A 17,656-nucleotide genomic window follows, 5' to 3' on the forward strand; every position below is an offset into this window, starting at 1 on the left:
ACATTTGCCCACTCAACTCCCTCAAACATGGTGGGTTTTGGTATTTGATTCTGGTCTACTCTGTGCACCAAAGCCACACCCATAATTCCTTTATCAATGGGCATCTCTACACTGATTACTGACACCCCACATCAGGCTATGTCTAGGCACCTCATTGTCACTGAAGGGCTATTCAAGAGTCACCTTATTCCTTTCAAGGACCATAAGTTCAAGGACACACCCTAGACTTCATCTTTGCTCTGAGGCCATGTCTCACAGGCACTGCCCTAGTCTCTTAGCGGTGGACCAGAGCTTCATTTGAACATCTTTGAGAGCCCAAAGAGATAAGAGATAAGTGATCGTTTTATTTTCTAAATTCTGCTTTACGCTGGCTGGTTCCTTTCTGAACTCATCTCTTACTTGTGGTTCCTTATCATTTATAGCTCAAAGAAGATGCTGTTTATAATATTCTGCCTGGAAACCAGCCTTCCAAATTCCACAAATTCACAAGAACATTTTCTCCCTCCCAGAAGACCATAGGCAATCCTTTTACCGACTGTTTCTTCACCACACCATCCAAGTCAATATTTTTCTTGCCATGTTTCCAACCTCCTCTAAGTGTCCTCACTGCCTTGTACCAAACCGATGCTCCATATTTTAGAACTTGTGCAAACAGCCTCCCATTCTGGGTACCAATTTCTGAAGAAGCATGGTAACACTGTCTGATAAGCACAGAAGTCCTGAAACACAAAACACCCAGCAGTTATTTAGCTTGGGAGTCTGCGAGTCAGCTGAGGGGGTTGCCTCAGATGGCAGCTCAGCTTTGCCCCTGGGCCTTCTCCCCTGGGCCCAGAGCATTGCTTGGATATGGCGATGGCACAAGTTCCAAAGGGCACATGAACACAGAGGAGGTCACTTATGACCTAGGCTAGGAGCAGAAGGCCAGTTACATGACTGAGCCCCAAATCAATGGAATCCAAGGATGCATGCCTCCTGCAGAATTATTACAGATCAGTATCTGAACAATTATCCAACCTACCACATCAGACCAACCTTGATCATATTAATAGTAAGACTGAATTGGACCTCCATCTCTCTCCTGACTCTGTATCTCAGTTGGCTCTAAATCCAAAAGGGGAGCAGAGTAGAGTCATTCATTGGTGCCCTGTAACCAGTGAGGTGCCACAGCTAGCTTCTGATCCTATGATGTACTTTTCTTCCCAACCAATAACTTTTGTTTATGGTTAAGGAAAATGCATGGAAGCTTTTCCCAAGGGGCATTATTGGTCAAGACCCTGCCTGCCGAGGATTCGAAGATGTGTATTCAATCCCTGGGTCAGGTAGATCGCCTGGAGAAAGGCATGGCAACCCACTCCAGTATTCTTGCCTGGAGAATCCCACGGACAGAGGAACCTGGCATGCTGCCGTCCATGGGGCTGCAAGGAGTCGAACACAACTTAGCGACTGAAAAACGACAGTGACATCAAGTCAGGTCCTCACTTTTTCCTGTCTCCAAAATGCCAGGTTCAAAACTGAAAGTTGTAGAATGATTGGTACTAAAATGATTTGAAGATGATTTATTATATAGGCTTGATATTTTTAACCCAGTTTTGCAAGTAATTTTTAAAAATCTGATACCTCATTTCACAGGCAGATGAAATTTGCAGTGGGTTGCTTCAGATTTTTTTAATTTTTTTACTTCCCTTTGCTTGTTAAAATATAAATCTGAAAAGCAGGCTCAGAGCAATTTACACAAATACTTTTGGGACAATTTACGACTATCCCACTGGTCAGTGAAACTATCCATGTCCCGAACATTTACAGTGATCACTTGACACTGGCCGTGTTGGGAGAATTTACACCATGGAAACCAGCAAACACTATTAATCAGGGCTTCCTGCCCTCAACCCCAGGGAGCTGGTCGTTAAACATTTACCAGTGTACCTGGCAGCATACTGAAATCCTGTGAGTTGCCAATAGCCCGATGCACCTAGAGATCTTTTCTAAGGTTCTGAGTCCACAAAACCAATTTCGGGATTGGTTTCGCGGAGAACTTGAGAGTCCAGGGTGCCATGGCTACCTTGGTCATCTAATTGAGTGGTCATCTAGCAAGCTGGCTCCCCCAGCACTAATAACACAGGCATAGCCCATATATACTCTCCAGGCCTTCCCTTCTTTCTGGCCCTGGTGGTCTGTGAGTTCTTTGAAGGATGAGCTGTGTCTGATTCAGCCCATGAGAAGCCATAAGTGGTTTTGATTATTTCTGCTGAGTTTAGTTCCAAATCCGGTGGTTCTAGAAAGCTTCATAGAGGGAGACGTGAACCAAACTTTGACAAATGGATAGAAACTGGACCTTGTGAGTAGCCCATTCAGAATTTATTTGAAATGAGGCTTCAAAGAGATTAAGCTATAGAAAGAGTGAAGTTGTCATTAAGAGGTAAATTGGGTTTGCTTTTTAAATAGATTGGGGTGGGGGAAGAAGGAAGATAAAGAAGAGGAAATCTGGCAGCTGGAGGCTGAACAGAGACCCAAGGCCTTGGGCCATGGTCTCACAGTAAAAGAAATGAGACTGTCTTGTGACTGTGACCTGAGGGTCTCTGATGGTCCCTTCCAACTTCAAAAATGCACTCCACTGGCCTGCTTTGATTCCAGAAAATTTATTACTGAAGCATATTTCCTCTGAGTGCAGGCACTGAAGTCTGCTGAAAAAGAGTCCAGTGACGGAGGGATGCATGGAGAAGCCCACAGCAACATATAAGGCCTCATCAACGGCTTCCTGAACCACCTGGAAATTTCCTGCAACTGGGTATGTGTGAAAGACTTGCTACATGGTTGTAAACTGACTTTCTTCCTTGGAGGGGCCCCAAGTTCATGCATTAGTTCAGGTTCAGAAACATCCTCTGAATTCAGAGGTCATCTGAGGTTCCTGAAAGGTGATCAGTCTTCACTGTCTTCTTAATCTCCTCCTTCTCCTCTCATTTCTTCTTCTCCTTCTCTTTCCCCTTCATCCCCTCCTTCTCCTCTTTATCCTTCTCCTTCTTCCTCTTCATCTTCCCCTTTCTCTTCTCTTCCCTCCTTCCTTCCTTTTCCCTCCCTCCCTTCCTCCCTCTGCTCCTTTCTCCTCCACACCTCAGCTGGTGAAAATGAGCAAAAACAAGTGTGCAAGCCCACATGTGATTGGATCACTACCGGTAGAGTGATGTGTGTGATGACGTCACACTTAGGAAGGTGTGATGGGCTTGTGAGGGTGCAGGGAGGGGGCCCATAAAATCAGCATAGTTTAAATGAGAAATAAGACCTGATCCAGGTTTAGAAGATGAATAGGAAGTTGTCTGAGGGGATTGGAAAGGTCTCATCAGAAACCATGGAGGCCAGAAGTAAGTGAAATATTTTTTAAATGTTGAAAGAAAAGAACGGTTAATGCAGAACTCTGTATCCATGAAAATATCTTTCGGGGATGAAAGTAATACTCTCAGATGAAGGAAAAGGAAGAGAAAGTCATTGTCAGCAGGTCTGCTGTAAAGGTAGAAAGGAAATGATATAAAAAGAAAATGGAGCATCAGGAAGGAGGGAAGAGGAATAGAAATGATATCTGGATAAATACAGTGGGACATTCTTCCCTCCTGAGTTCTTTAAAATAAACAGTAAGTCCCCTACATACAAACTTTCAAGTTGCAGACTTTCAAAGATGCAAACCTGCTTTTGCATGTCCAATTACTAACGATAATTTCATGTATCTGGTGTATATTGTCACGTGCATGTATCCTCTACATGTGGTCGTGCTTTTGTGTACTTCAGTATACAGTACTGTACAGAGGACAGCAGTACAGAATCTTTATTTCAAGCCCAAGATGTCCAGAAGCGCTAAGCAATAACCACTTAAAAAAAAAAAGTGGAAATAATTGAGAGAGTGGAGCGAGGTGAAAAGGTGGTAGACGTCGCTCATTCTTATAACATGATCAACAGTCGGCACAGGTCTAAAGAACAAGGACAAGATCATGGGACATGTAAGTCTGCTGTGCCGATGATGTTGGCAATAATATCAAAGAAACCTAGAAAAGTGATGGAGAAGATGGAGAAACTTCTCAGCGCGTGGATGCAGGATCAACATCAGAGTTGAGTGCCACTCAGCTTAATGCTGATTCAAAAGAAAGCTAAAAGCCTTTATGAAGACTTGAAGAAGAAACACGGCAATAACTCAGAGGGTGCAGATTTTAATGCCAGCCATGGTTGGTTTCATTGGTTCAAGACTAGAACCAAACTTCACAACATAAATGTCAGTGTCAAGGCAGTGAGTGCAGATACGGTGGCTGCTGGGAAATTTCCTGAAACACTTAAATTACTGATGAAGTTGTGTATTTATCTGGGAAGATTTTGAATGTGGGTGAGATGGGACTGTACTGGAAGAGGATGCCAGACCAAAGTTACATTAGTAAGCAGGAAAGTTGGAATCAGGCTATAAACCATCAAAAGATAGACTAACTCTGTTGTATGGTGGCAATGCTTCCAGTAATATGAAGCTTAAGCCTCTCTTAGTTTATCATTCAGAGAACCCAAGGGTCCTTGAAAACATAGCCGAGGGCTCTCTTCCTGTTGTGTGGAAGAGTGACCCCAAAGCCTGGGTTACACAGGTCATTTTCCAGGACTAGTTTTTCCACCACTTTATCCAGGAGGTAGAGAAAACATAGCTTGGAGAAGGATGTCCTATTTAACATTCTTTTGCTGCTCGACAGTACTCTGGGCCACCCCTCATGCATGGATGACCATCATCACAAAGTCAAAGTAATGTATCTGCCCTGGAATACTACATTGCTTATCCAACGTATGGACCAGGAAGTTATAGCAACTTTCAGAAAATACCATTTACGTCACACTTTTGGTCAAGCTGTAAAGGTGAGTGATGAATCAAGAAGAACCTTAGAACAATTTTGGAAAGACTATAACATGTAAAAGGCCATAAAAAATAGTGATTTGTTGGTGTGAGTTTCCAGTTGTCACCATGAATGGGCTTTGGAAGAACCTATATCTGCAGCTGTTTCATGATTGTCATGGATTTGAGAACGTGGATGAGGAATCCAAAGATATCATCAGCAACTTACTGATCCTCAGTGAGTAGCTGGAGCTAGATCTGGAAGAGGACCACTTCATTGGACTCCTTCTGTGCAACCCAAGGAGCTTAGTAATGAAGACCTGATGGAACCGGAGGCCCAGAGAAAGGATGAAGAGAGACAAGAGGAAGAAGTAACTGAAGAACTAAAGAGATTCACGATGCAGGAAACGGCAAGGGGGTCTTCTATATTTGAGGAGGCAATGTCAGTTTTTGAGACAGATGACCCGAATGTAGAATGGTACATGAAGCTTGTAGTAATCCAGTGCTAACATGTCATATGATGAGAAAGAAAGAACTACAACACAGGCATCACTGGATCATTTTTTAAAGGGTAGATAGAATTAAATCCAGCAACATACCAGAGGCTATGCCATCAACATCAAGCACAAGTGAAATTGCATCTTGCCCTCCGTCTCCTATTGCTGGCATTTCTTCCTCTTTACCATCTCCCACTTCCTCTTCCTCCCCAAGTCAGTCACTCTTCTTGCCTGTTCACTCAGCCCCTGTGTGCCAGCTGTTTATACTTACTATACTGTACTGTACTATTGTGCTTTTCAAGGTAGTGTACTGTAAGATTAAAATGCTTTTGTTTTGTGTGTTTGTTGGTTTCTTATGCATTATTTGTGTAAAAAGTATTATAAACCTATTATAATACAGTACTATGCAGCTAACTGTGTTCATTGGGTACCTAGGCTAACTTTGTTGGACTTATAAACAAACTGGACTTACAAATATGATCTCAATGAAACTCATTTATATGTAGTGGATTTACTGTATTTAACAGCTGAAGCAGTGAGGGCTTTCAAAGTATGTACGTGGGCTTCGCCAATGGCTCAGCAGTAAAGAATATGCCTGCAATGTAGGAGACTCAGGAGACATGAGTTCAATCCCTGGGTCAGGCAGATCCCCTGGAGGAGGAAATGGCAACCCACTACAGTATTCTTGCCTGGAAAATTCCAAGGACAGAGGGGCCCTGTGGACTACAGTCCATAGGATCACAAAGAGCCAGACACGACTGAGCAACTGAGCACACACGCACATGTGGTAAGACAAATGTGTCTTGAAGAAGGAAGCGGTTACGGGACTTAAGGGGCTAGATAACAACATTCCACTCGAAGTGGTCAAGTATTGAGCATCAGGAAACAAAGTTCAGCATGTGTATTGTCTTCCCTGATACAATCAATAAACAAACAAACTATACAAAGTGATGTGTGCAGAAACACCATAGAGAAATTGAAATGAAATCCTCAGAAGGGCCCAATAGCCCAACGGAAGGCAGGAAAGACAAAACAAAGACAGCAAAACATAAAACGGTAGAACTGAGTCCAAACATATCAATAATTACATAAAATGAAAGTGGCCTAAAAGCATCAATTAAAAGACAGACAATAAAGTTGGAGCACTCATCCCACCAGGTTTTAAGACTTAACTATAAAGCTGCTATGGATAAGATAGTGTGATATTGGTGACAGAAACACGCAGATCAATCGACTGGACAGAGCCAGGGTCTGCAAAATACAACCCAAAGAGAAAAGCTGCCCTGAGAACTGTTTTGTATGAACTGTGAGCTAAGAATAGTTTTTATATTTTTAATTAATTACTTTTTACTGGAGTATAGTTTTTTTTACAATGGTGGGTTTGTTTCTACTGCATAGTGAAATGAATCAGTCATACACACACAAGTATCTCCTCTGTTTTTGGACTTCCTTCCCATTTAAGTCACCACAGAGCATTGGGTAGAGTTCCCTTTGCTATACAGTAGGTTCTCATTAGTTATCTGTTTTATACATATTATCAATAGTGTATATATGTCAACCCAAATCTCCCAGTTCTTCCCGCCCATACTTTTTCCCCTTGGTATCCATATATTTGTTCTCATATCTGTGTCTCTAATTCTGCTTTGCAAATAAGTCCATCTGTATCATTTTTCTAGATTCCACGTATATACATTAATATATAATTATTTGTTTTTCTCTTTCTATCTTACTACTCCCTGTATGACAGTCTCTAGGTCCTTCCACATCTCTACAAATGACCCAATTTCATTCCTTTTTATGGTTGAATAATATTCCATTACATATATGTACCATATTTTCTTTATCCATTCATCTGTCAATGGACATTTGGTTGCTTCCATGTCCTGGCTATTGTAAATAGTGCTGCTCTGAACACTGGGGTGCATGTACCTTTCTGAATTACAGTTTTATCCAGATATAAGCCCAGGAGTGGAATTGCTGAATCGTATGGTATAGCTCTATTTTTAGTTCTTTAAGGAACTTCCATACTTCTTTCCATAGAGGCTGTATCAATTTATATTCCCACCAACAGTATAAGAGGGTACCCTTCACTACAGTAATCAAGACAGTATAGTACTGGCACAGTTTTTACATTTTTAAAGGGTTGGGTTTATTTAAGGATATGAGACAGAGACTATATGGCCAACAAATCATAGAATATTTACCATGCAGCCCTTCACAGAAAATATTCAGGCAATCCCTGGAACAGAGGATACAGAAATAAACCCATACAAATAGGATCAATTGATTTTTGACAAAGAACTAAAGACAATTCAGTGGAGAAATGGTAATTGTTTCAACCAGTGGTATTGAAACTACTAAATATCCATAGACCTAAAAAAAAATAAAAAACCTTCATCTAAATCTCATTTAAAAAATTACCTCAAAATACAGTATATAAATACAAAATTAAAAAATCATAAAGTTTTTAGGAAAAAGATCTTTGAGGCCTGAATTTAGGCAAAGAATTCTTATACACATGATAAAAAACATGACCCATAAAAGAGAAAACTGAGTAACTGGGCATTATCAACATGAAAAATGTGTTTCAGCAAGAGACACCATTAAGAGAATGAAAGACAAGGCACAGATTTGGGGAAAACGTTTGTTTTTTCTTTTTTCTGTCACATCCTAAGAGCACCAGAAACACTAGAGCGGCAAGGGCACAGGTGCTAAGACTTGCATGGTGAAAACTTGGTCCAGCTTGGCAGGATGTACAAGGCCACACCAAGAACCCAGGCATCTGGCAATTAGAGGCAACCAGGAAGGGATGATGTTAGAGATGGACAATGGTGGGGGACCCAAGGACTACTTAGGAGGTGAAATCCAGAGGACTTGGTGGAGGGTTCCATGTGAGTAGTGACAGATGGAGGCTTTAGAAGCTGTCCCAGTTACTGACCCACCTGTCCTGAGAGATGAAGGATTGTGCAAGGGCCAGTGTGATGGGTGGATACAGCGCGGGGCAGGGCAGAATGGGGGCACCAGGAGTTCAGATTTGCATGTGTTGAGTAAGTGTGCTTTCACACATCCCAGAGAGAGCCCTAAGAGGTGTTAGGATGGATGAGTCTGGAACTCAGAGGAAAGTAGGGGCTATGATGATGGCTTGTGAGCCAATCACATGTAGGAGGCTGAGGTTACCTGGGGTAACATGGAGCCTCAGGGGGTAGGGAGCTGGGAAGAGAGTCTTATGAAACCCCAGCAATCAAGGGTCAGAACCAAGAGGCTGAGGCTGCCAGAGAGTCTAGAAGGGACAGCAAGAGATGGTGAAGAACCAGAGCTGGCGGGTTTGGGGAGGGTTCCCCAGCACACAGGCTGGGAAGGAACATCTCCAGGAAGGGTCATGGCAACTGTGGCCAGTGCTCCTGATCGCCACTAGACTGGGCAGCCTTGCAGTCTTCCCTGGCTGTTGCATTTCTCTCATATCTTGAAATCCTTTTGGCTCTAACTTCAGAGAATATCCAGAATCTGTTCACTTTTCACCATGATGCCCCAGGACCCCATGAGGCGCTGGATTCCCCTAGTACCCAGGCAGTTTGGAGACACTTGGAGGTGCACCTCCACCGTGGGGGAATGTTTCACCATGAAATGACTGGATCAGGGCTCTCCCTGCATCCACTGGGAGAGCTGGTTGACCAGCACTCCACTCCACTGCTGTATCCTCACTTTATTCCAAGTTTCCTTGCTGGTCCACCTGTTCCCACCCTTGTCTCCTATGGCCTAGTCTCATCCTCCAGTTGGATCATTCTTCGAGATCATGTCACTTCTCCCATAGCACTGACCCTGAGCCCCTCATCCACCCCACCCAAGTGCTACAGCCCACAAGGCTCTCCAGGACCTCACTGTCTCCCCTAGCCCAATCACTCCCCTTCTCCCACCCTGGCCTCCTTGCTGCCCATGTACACTCCAAACACACTCTGCCTTGGGGGCTTTGCACTTGCTGTTCCAGCCGCCAGGAATGTCCTTCCCCTGATACACACAGAACTCACACTTTCATGTCTTTGCTGCCCTGACCGCCCTATTTAAAGTATATGCTCCCTCCACCCCTACATTCCTGTTGCATTTTTTCCCTGCAACACAAATGAGCATCAAGCTCAAGGTATAACTTACACTTGCTGAGTGACCCCACTGGCTCCAGGAGCAGGAGCTGTGTGGATGTGTGGGCAGGGCAGGAAGATGGAGATGAGAAGGTGTGGAGAGAAGGAAGTGATGGAAGACAACTCTTTCAAGAAGGGTGCCAGCTAGGGGCTTCCCTGGCAGTTCAGTGTTTAAGACTCTGCACTTCCAAGGCAGGGGTCCTGGGTTTGAGCCCTGGTCAGAGAACTAAGATGCCACGTGCTGCACAGGGCAGCCTAAAAAAATAAATTAATTAAAATAAAATTAAAACAAAAAAGAAAGGTGCCAGCTAAAGGGAGAGGGAAAGAGAGAGCAAGAACTGGAGAGGGTCTGTATGTGACTTTTTATGGGAGATTTGTGTGTTGGAGAGCTGCTGAGAGGGACCCAGCTGAAGGGAGAGGCCACTAGACAAGAGGGAATGGGACCAACAAGAGCGCACGGTGAGGATTAAACCCTGGTGGCTGCCGGGTGGGAGAACTGGCCGCAGATAGCAGGATCAAGAGGGAAGGAAACAGGAGAGAGCAGATGGAGGTGGGCATGGAGGCTTGGCCCTGGGAAGAGAAAGGAGCTCCTATTCTTCCTCTTGGGCTTCCCTGGTGGCTCACAGTAAAAAATCCACCTGCAATGCAGGAGACCAGGGTTCGATCCTGGGTCAGGAAGATCCCCTGGAGAAGGAAATGGCAACCCTGTCTACTATTCTTGCCTGGAGAATCCCCATGGACAGAGGAGCCTGGTGGGCAACAGTCTATGGGGTTGCAAAGAGTTGGACATGATTAAAGGGACTTATCACAGCCTGGCATTCTTCCCCTTGATGCAGGAGTTGAGGTGGTCTGCTGGGAGACCAGTGGTCACAGGCTTAAGAACCAAGGAGACGGTTTGCAATCATTAGCCACTGGAGAGTGAGTTGAGGAGAATCACCAATTGATGGAACCACCTGCTCTGCGTAAGGGGTCTTGTTCTAGCAGGGCTGTGCTACTCAGGGGTCTCGAGAGAGCAAGCTGTGGTCACCCACACTGGCATAGCTGGGAAGCTCTAATGATGGGGTGGGTGGGGGTTCAGGGCTGTGTAGCAGCAGCAAACACTATGGAAATGTGCCCCTAGCCACACATCATGGGCCGTTGTGGCCAAAGAGCCAAAAGTGTCACTTCCCTCCTACTTGGGCATTTGGATTCCAGTGCCAAATTGGGGTTTGGGGACAGAGCCTTGTTCAGGGAACTGTCTCTCTCCTTGGAAGAAATTGCCCTGGGGCCGGGAGGAATGATGTCTAACCATGACACTTTACAAGGTGGCGAGGAGAGGGGGGACCCATTAGGCCCGCTGCCATGGTCCCTGCAGTGCAGCCAGCTGCCCAAGTGCAAGGTAATCCCCCCTGTCCTTTATGGCCTCGGCTCCGTGGGAGTGACACCGGGCCCTGCTTTACGAGCTGCCAGCATGGCTTCTACGAGCAGACCCGCTGTCAATAAAGGCTGTGTTTTATATTACGGGCAGGACGATTTATGGGCCGCCCAGCACTCGGCAGACAGCTATTTGGCCAGGGAAGAAAATGACCTAACACTTCAGATATTTGAAAACCAGAAAACAGGGTGTGTGTGTGTGTGTGTGTGTGTGTGTGTGTGTGGCACGTGGAGCTACGTCTGTGTCTGCTGACTTACCAGGTATTGGAAAACAGGAACAGCTTCTTGAAAGATGTTGGCTGTAAAAATGAAATCAAATGACACATTTCCCTCTGGATGGGGCCTTTGCATCACACACTGACCATAAGGTTTTGGGGGAGAGGGGCAGGTAACCAGATGGTGGTTTCCTGTATGCTCAGTCATGTCCAACTCTTATGACCCCATGGACTGTAGGCTTTTCTGTCCGTGGGATCATTCAGGCAAGAATACTGGAGTGGATCGCCATTTCCTACTCCAGGGGATCTTCCCGACCCAGGGATTGAACCCACATCTCTTGTGTCTTCTGCATTGGCAGGCAGATTCTTTACCAACTGTGCCACCTGGGAAGCCCCAGCCAGTAGGTGGTTGGTTCCTGCCAATGCATTGACTTTCAGCATGGCAAATGAGAACGTCTCCATGGGAGCATTTGCCCTATTTTATTGAAATATCTATTCAGATCTGTCTTCCCAAAAGACTGCAAGCTCCTCGAAAGCAAGGCCGAGTCTTATTAGACTTTGCATTTTGGTTTTTTTAGTTGTTTCTGGCCTGGAGCAGGGATTCAGTCAAGGATTCTTGAATTCATATGTAAGTTGGAATTGTCTACCTGGGCACTGAAGTGATCTGCTAAGAGCCAACATCCCCATTAGACAGTGAGCCTCTTGCCAGCAGGTACCCTGTCTGGGTCAGCTCAGGCCCTGACACATAAGTGAGTGAAAGTCGCTCAGTCGTGTCTGACTCTTTGTGACCCCATGGACTATACAGTCCATGGAATTCTCCAGGCCAGAATACTGGAGTGGTAGCCTTTCCCTTCTTCAGGGGATCTTCCCAACCCAGGGATCAAACCGGGGTCTCCTGCATTGCAGGTGGATTCTTTATCAACTAAACTATGAGGGAAGCCCTCATAAAAATGAAGGAATATGAGGGAAGCCCTCATGACACATAAGAAGCATCCAGAAACGTTACTGCACTGGGATGGGCTGAACAAACCTATGGGTCACATGACTGTCCATCCACTTAAATGGATTTGCAACTGGTAGAGCCCCACTTCAGACTTTGCTGGGAACAAAAGTAGGGGGATGGCTTCGGGGCTGTTCCTTCTTTGTCTTTTGCCTGCCCCTTTCTCCTCCCACTGACCTCTGAGTGCTGGAGGGCCCCAGGCTCAGGCTGCATCCCTTCCCTCTGTTTTCTCTCCCCAGCTGTGCTCACACAAAGTCAAGACTTTAAACACGGTCTGTGTGCTAATGACTCTGAAATGCAGACCTCACTCAGAAACTCTAGGCTGTAATATTTACCTGCTTGCTTGACATTCCCTCAGAGATCTCATAGGTGTCATCATTTTAATTAATCACCAAACTTTCTCCTCCTCCAGGGTCCTCATCTCAGTAAATGGCACCACCACTCAAGAGTTGACTAAGGCAAGACCCCAAGAACCATCTGAGATGGTAAAGTTTGTGTGTCAAAGTTTGTGTGGTTTGATTGGACCATGGGGCAACCAGATATTTGATTTAACGTTATTTGGGTGTATGTGTATGAGGTATCTGCAAGGGTGTTTCTGGATGAGATTGACATTTGAATTGGTAGATTGGGTAAAGTGTATTGCCCTTCCCAGTGGGATAGGCCTCATCTTATCAACTAAGGGTTTGAATAGAACAAAAGGCAAAAGGGAGAACTGGCTCTCTCTGCCTGTCTTCAAGCTGGAACATTGGTCATCTCCCGCCTTTGGACTTGGACGATAACTACACCATCAACTCTACTGTGTCTTCAGCTTGCCCACCGCAGATCTTATGACTTCTTAGACAGATATAGGTACAGAGATAGAGATGGAGATGGAAATATATAATTTCTCTTTTTTCTCCCACTTAAAAAATTTTTTTTGATGTGGACCATTTGTAAAGTCTTTTTTGAATTTGTTACAACACCGCTTTGGCTGTATGTCTTGGTTCTTGGCCCCGAGGCATGTGGGATCCCAGCTCTCTGACCAGGGATCCAAGCCACACCCGCTGCATTGGAAGGCAGGGTCCTAACACTCGAACAGCAGGAAGTCCCTCCCCCACGTTTATTAATGGAATTCTACTGTAAGAAAGAGCTGTCTCATCTCTCCAATTTATGTATTTATTTCATTTTTATTTGTATCAGTATAGAAAGGTGAATGTTTAATTTACTCTTTGGGTTAAAATCCAGCGAATGCCATCATTTATTTTCTTGCTGAAATAATTCTAGTTTTGACCCTGTGAGCTGCCCCGGACCGGGGCTGGGCCCGGCTCTTGCTTGTGTTGTTTCATTTAACTCTTCACTGCAGACCTCAGAGTGAGCTGTTGTGATGTTCTCCGACAGCTGAGCAAACAGAGGCACAGAAAGTGTGCCTGTTCACCGGAAGTCACCTGGACAGGTTGTGGAGAACAAGTTCTCACATCACAAGAGTCCCCTCAGGGCCTGAGCCCCTGCTCCTCCCACGCCTTAGTCACCTCCAGTCACCCAGGGGTCCCCAGTCACCTTGAGAGGGTGGTCACTTCCATTTCCAGTTAGAGGAACTGAGGCACAGATTGGTCTTCTAGCTGCCAAGGTCCCGTGATGCCAGCATGACTGGCAAGGTGTGATGCCCAGGGTGCTGGATTCTGAGGGCCTCCACATGACCTGCCATGTCATCTATACCGCACCCTCCTCCACACAAACCTGTTTTCAGTAATAATCTTGTAACAGAAAACTACTAATGACCAGGAAAGAACACTTATAGTGAAATTTCTGTCTTGCTAATGTTACACATACATATGCACACACACACACACAGTGAAGAAAAACTTGAAAGGGAAAGAAATCAAATATTATAACACTTTAAAGGAAAAACATCACCAATACCTCTCCTGTCTACCTAACAATCTGAACTTTGATCCCCTAGTTACAGGCTGAGGTAATAATGTTTTACATAAATAATTATCTTGTAACTAACAAGTGAGATTTAATAAAACAAAAACATCTGCAAAGGGTACAATTTAGGTAATTACTGACTCATACAATGATGTCATGTTTTATTTTTTTGATTTACTGTTTTTTTTCCAAAATAACCAACCAATATTGAAAAATGTAAACTGAGATTTTAAAGAGACGATTCAAATTCTGCCAAATGGTTTATGTGTGAACTAAATCTGTGCTTACCAAACAAAAGCATTACACTATTTAACTGCTTTCAATTTCAAATACTAATTATCACAAGTTCTGGGATTTTCTCTTTAATCATTATACTAGAGCAGTTTATTTCATTGGGAATTGGAAACATTTACTATGCCTGAAAGAAGCTGGAATGATTCTGAAACATGTTCTTACCCTTGTGACATGTGTAGCTCAGTCTGTGTGTGTCAGAGACTAACTGCATAAAATTCAGTTCAGTTCAGTCGCTCACTATCTGACTCTTTGTGACACCATGGACTGCAGAATGCCAGGCTTCCCTGTCCATCACCAACTCCCAGAGCTTGCTCAAACTCATGTCCATTGAGTCTGTGATGCCATCCTGCCATCTCATCCTCTGTCGTCCCCTTCTCCTGACTTCAATCTTTCCCAGCATCAGGGTCTTTTCCAAGGAGTCACTTTTTTACATCAGGTGGCCAAAGGATTGGAGTTTCAGCTTCAGCATCAGTCCTTCCAATGAACATTCAGGACTGATTTCCTTGAGGATTGATTGGTTTGATCTCCTTGCAGTCCAAGGGACTCTCAAGAGTCTTCTCCAACACCACAGTTCAAAAGCATCAATTATTTGGCGCTCAGCTTTCTTTATAGTCCAACTCTCACATCCATACATGACTACTGGAAAAACCAAAGCTTTGACTAGATGGACATTTGTTGCAAAGCAATGTCTCTGCTTTCTAATAGGCTGTCTAGAATGGTCATAGCTTTTCTTCCAAGGAGCAAGCATCTTTTACTTTCATGACTGCAGTCACCATCTGCAGTGATTTTGGAGCCCAAGAAAATAAATTCTCTCGCTGTTTCCATTGTTTCCCCATCTATTTGCCATGAAGTGATGGAACCAGATGCCATGATCTTTGTTTTTTGAATGCTGGGTTTTAAGCCAGCTTTTTCACTCTCCCCTTTCACGTTCATAAAGAGGCTCTTTAGTTCTTCTTCACTTTCTGCCATAATGGTGGTGTCATCTGCATATCTGAGGTTATTGATATTTCTCCCTGCAATCTTGATTTCAGCTTGCACTTCATCCAGCCCAGTATTTCACATGATGTACTCTATATATAAGTTAAATAAGCAGGGTGACAATATACAGCCTTGACGTACTCCTTTCCCAATTTGGAACCAGTCTGTTGTTCCATGTCCAGTTCTAACTGTTGCTTCTTGACCTGCATACTGTATAAAGGGGAGTTCTCATATCTTCCATGCAAAATATAGAGCTCCCATATGATCCAGCAGTCCCATTTCTGGGCATATATCTGGAGAAAGCTCTAATTCAAAAAGATACATGTACCCCAATATTCATAGCAGAACTACTTACAATAGCCAGGACATGAAAGTAGCCTAAGTGTCCACTAATGGAAGAATGGATAAGGAAGATGTGCTTCATACATACAATGAAACCCTACTCAGCTATAAAAAAGAATGAAATAATGCCATTTGCAGCAACATGGATGGGTGTAGAGATTATCATACTAAGTGTAGTAAGTCAGAAAGACAAAGACAAATATATGAAATCGCTTATAGGTGGAATCTAAAAAGAAAAAAAAAGATACAAATGAACTTATTTACAAAACAGAAAAAGACTCACAGACATAGAAAGCAAACTCATGGTTACCAAAGGGTAAAGGGAATAGGATAAAGTAGGAGGCTGGGCTTTGCATACACACTACACTATGCATAAAATAGATAAAAAATGAGAGCTTACTGTATAGCACAGGGAACTCTATTCAATATCTTGTAATAAACTACAGGGGGGAAGAATTTGAAAAAGATTTTTACATATATATATATAAAACTGAATCACTGTGCTGTACACCTGAAACTAACACAGCATTGTGCAAAAACTACACTCCAATTTAAACAATTGTCTTCCATGTAGAAACTGATGTTTATTAAAGGATAACTTATTCTTGCCTGGAAAATTCCATGGACAGAGGAGCCTGGTGGGCTACAGTCCATGGGGTAGCAAAGAGTTAGACATGACTGAGCAGTCACACACACACAATAAAAATACGCTCATTGTGCTCACAAGTATATCATGAAAACTAGCCAGAGCAATTATTTAGAACTTACTTAAAGAAAGATTTTTCCCCAGAGGAAAATCTTATTACCAACATTGTTTAGATTACTGGTACAGGGTGAAAAGCAGAGCAACTCAATCTGTTTTATCATTGTTTTTATACTTTTCATCAACCATGCACCTTCATACTGTCTGCACCCAAAGTGGACCCCTCCCACCATCCACCCTTGGTTGTGAGGAGGTCGCACTTAACTTCTAGGTATCTTCTGCTAACAAGATAAAATAAAGGCAAGGCCCCTGGCCTTCTAGAAGCACAGAAAGTCATTCTCAGGACCCGAGAAGTCTCAGCTCAGTCATGTGCCTTCCCTATTTTTAAGGCCTAGCTCACCTCCTCCTTTCTTCAGACACTTGCCTGACTTGCCCTTCTCTACAAAGTGGGCATGTAAAGTCCCAGCCAACTGGCACCTGCAGGTTAGTCTGGGCTTCACCAGGGTCCTTGCTCATCCAGCACTGGGTCACCCTTGGTGTCCCACTCTGTCCCTCCATCCCCAGCACCCATCATGAGGTTGGCAGGGCTGCTGAATGAGAAGGGACAGCAGACCAGTGCTCAGCCTTTCATGAGGGAACCACAGCCGAGCAATGGAGAACCACAAAATGGGTCGAGGTCTAGAAGGCTTGGGGGTTGCCTTCAGTCTTCTCGGGCATGTAAACCTTGTTACTCAGTGCTCCTCCCCCACCATGCCCAAGCAGGCCATGCTGGTAGGAGGTAGGGGTAGGGGTGGCTTTGTACTCTCTGCCCCAATGACATGCAAAATCCCATACCAGGCACCGGATACATGTCTCCTCACTTCAAACTCACAACCTTCCTGGCCTCACCCCCTGCCCACTCACCAGCCTGCTCCATACTCTGCAAGGCCTCAGCTGTGAGATCTTGTCCATCTCAGGGCCCCCTGCTGACTGTCAAGTTCTCCTGCTTCTAAATCCCAGGGAAAAAGTCTTTCCTGAGAGTAGTCCTCCACCTCAACTCAGGGGTCTCTCCTTGGTCCACCCCATGGACCAGTGGCTGCCCTGGTGGGGAGATAATGTAACGGTCCTGTCTAATGCAAGGAGGTCCTCTTATTATTGTGCCACTCAATCTACAAATGAGGATGTTGTAGAGAGGTTCCAAACTTGCACAAGGGCCCCTGAAGTTGGGTCTGTGGCCCACCCTGTGGTCCCCACCCCAGGGAAGCCTCTGGAAGGCAGCAGTGTGTGGCTGCCTGGTCTCCTGTGCCCCCCAGCCCCAGGTGATGGACGGCCTTCTGCTGAGACT

Source organism: Bubalus bubalis, chromosome 2, assembly GCF_019923935.1.
Source record: "Bubalus bubalis isolate 160015118507 breed Murrah chromosome 2, NDDB_SH_1, whole genome shotgun sequence".
NCBI classification, from domain to species: domain Eukaryota; kingdom Metazoa; phylum Chordata; class Mammalia; order Artiodactyla; family Bovidae; genus Bubalus; species Bubalus bubalis.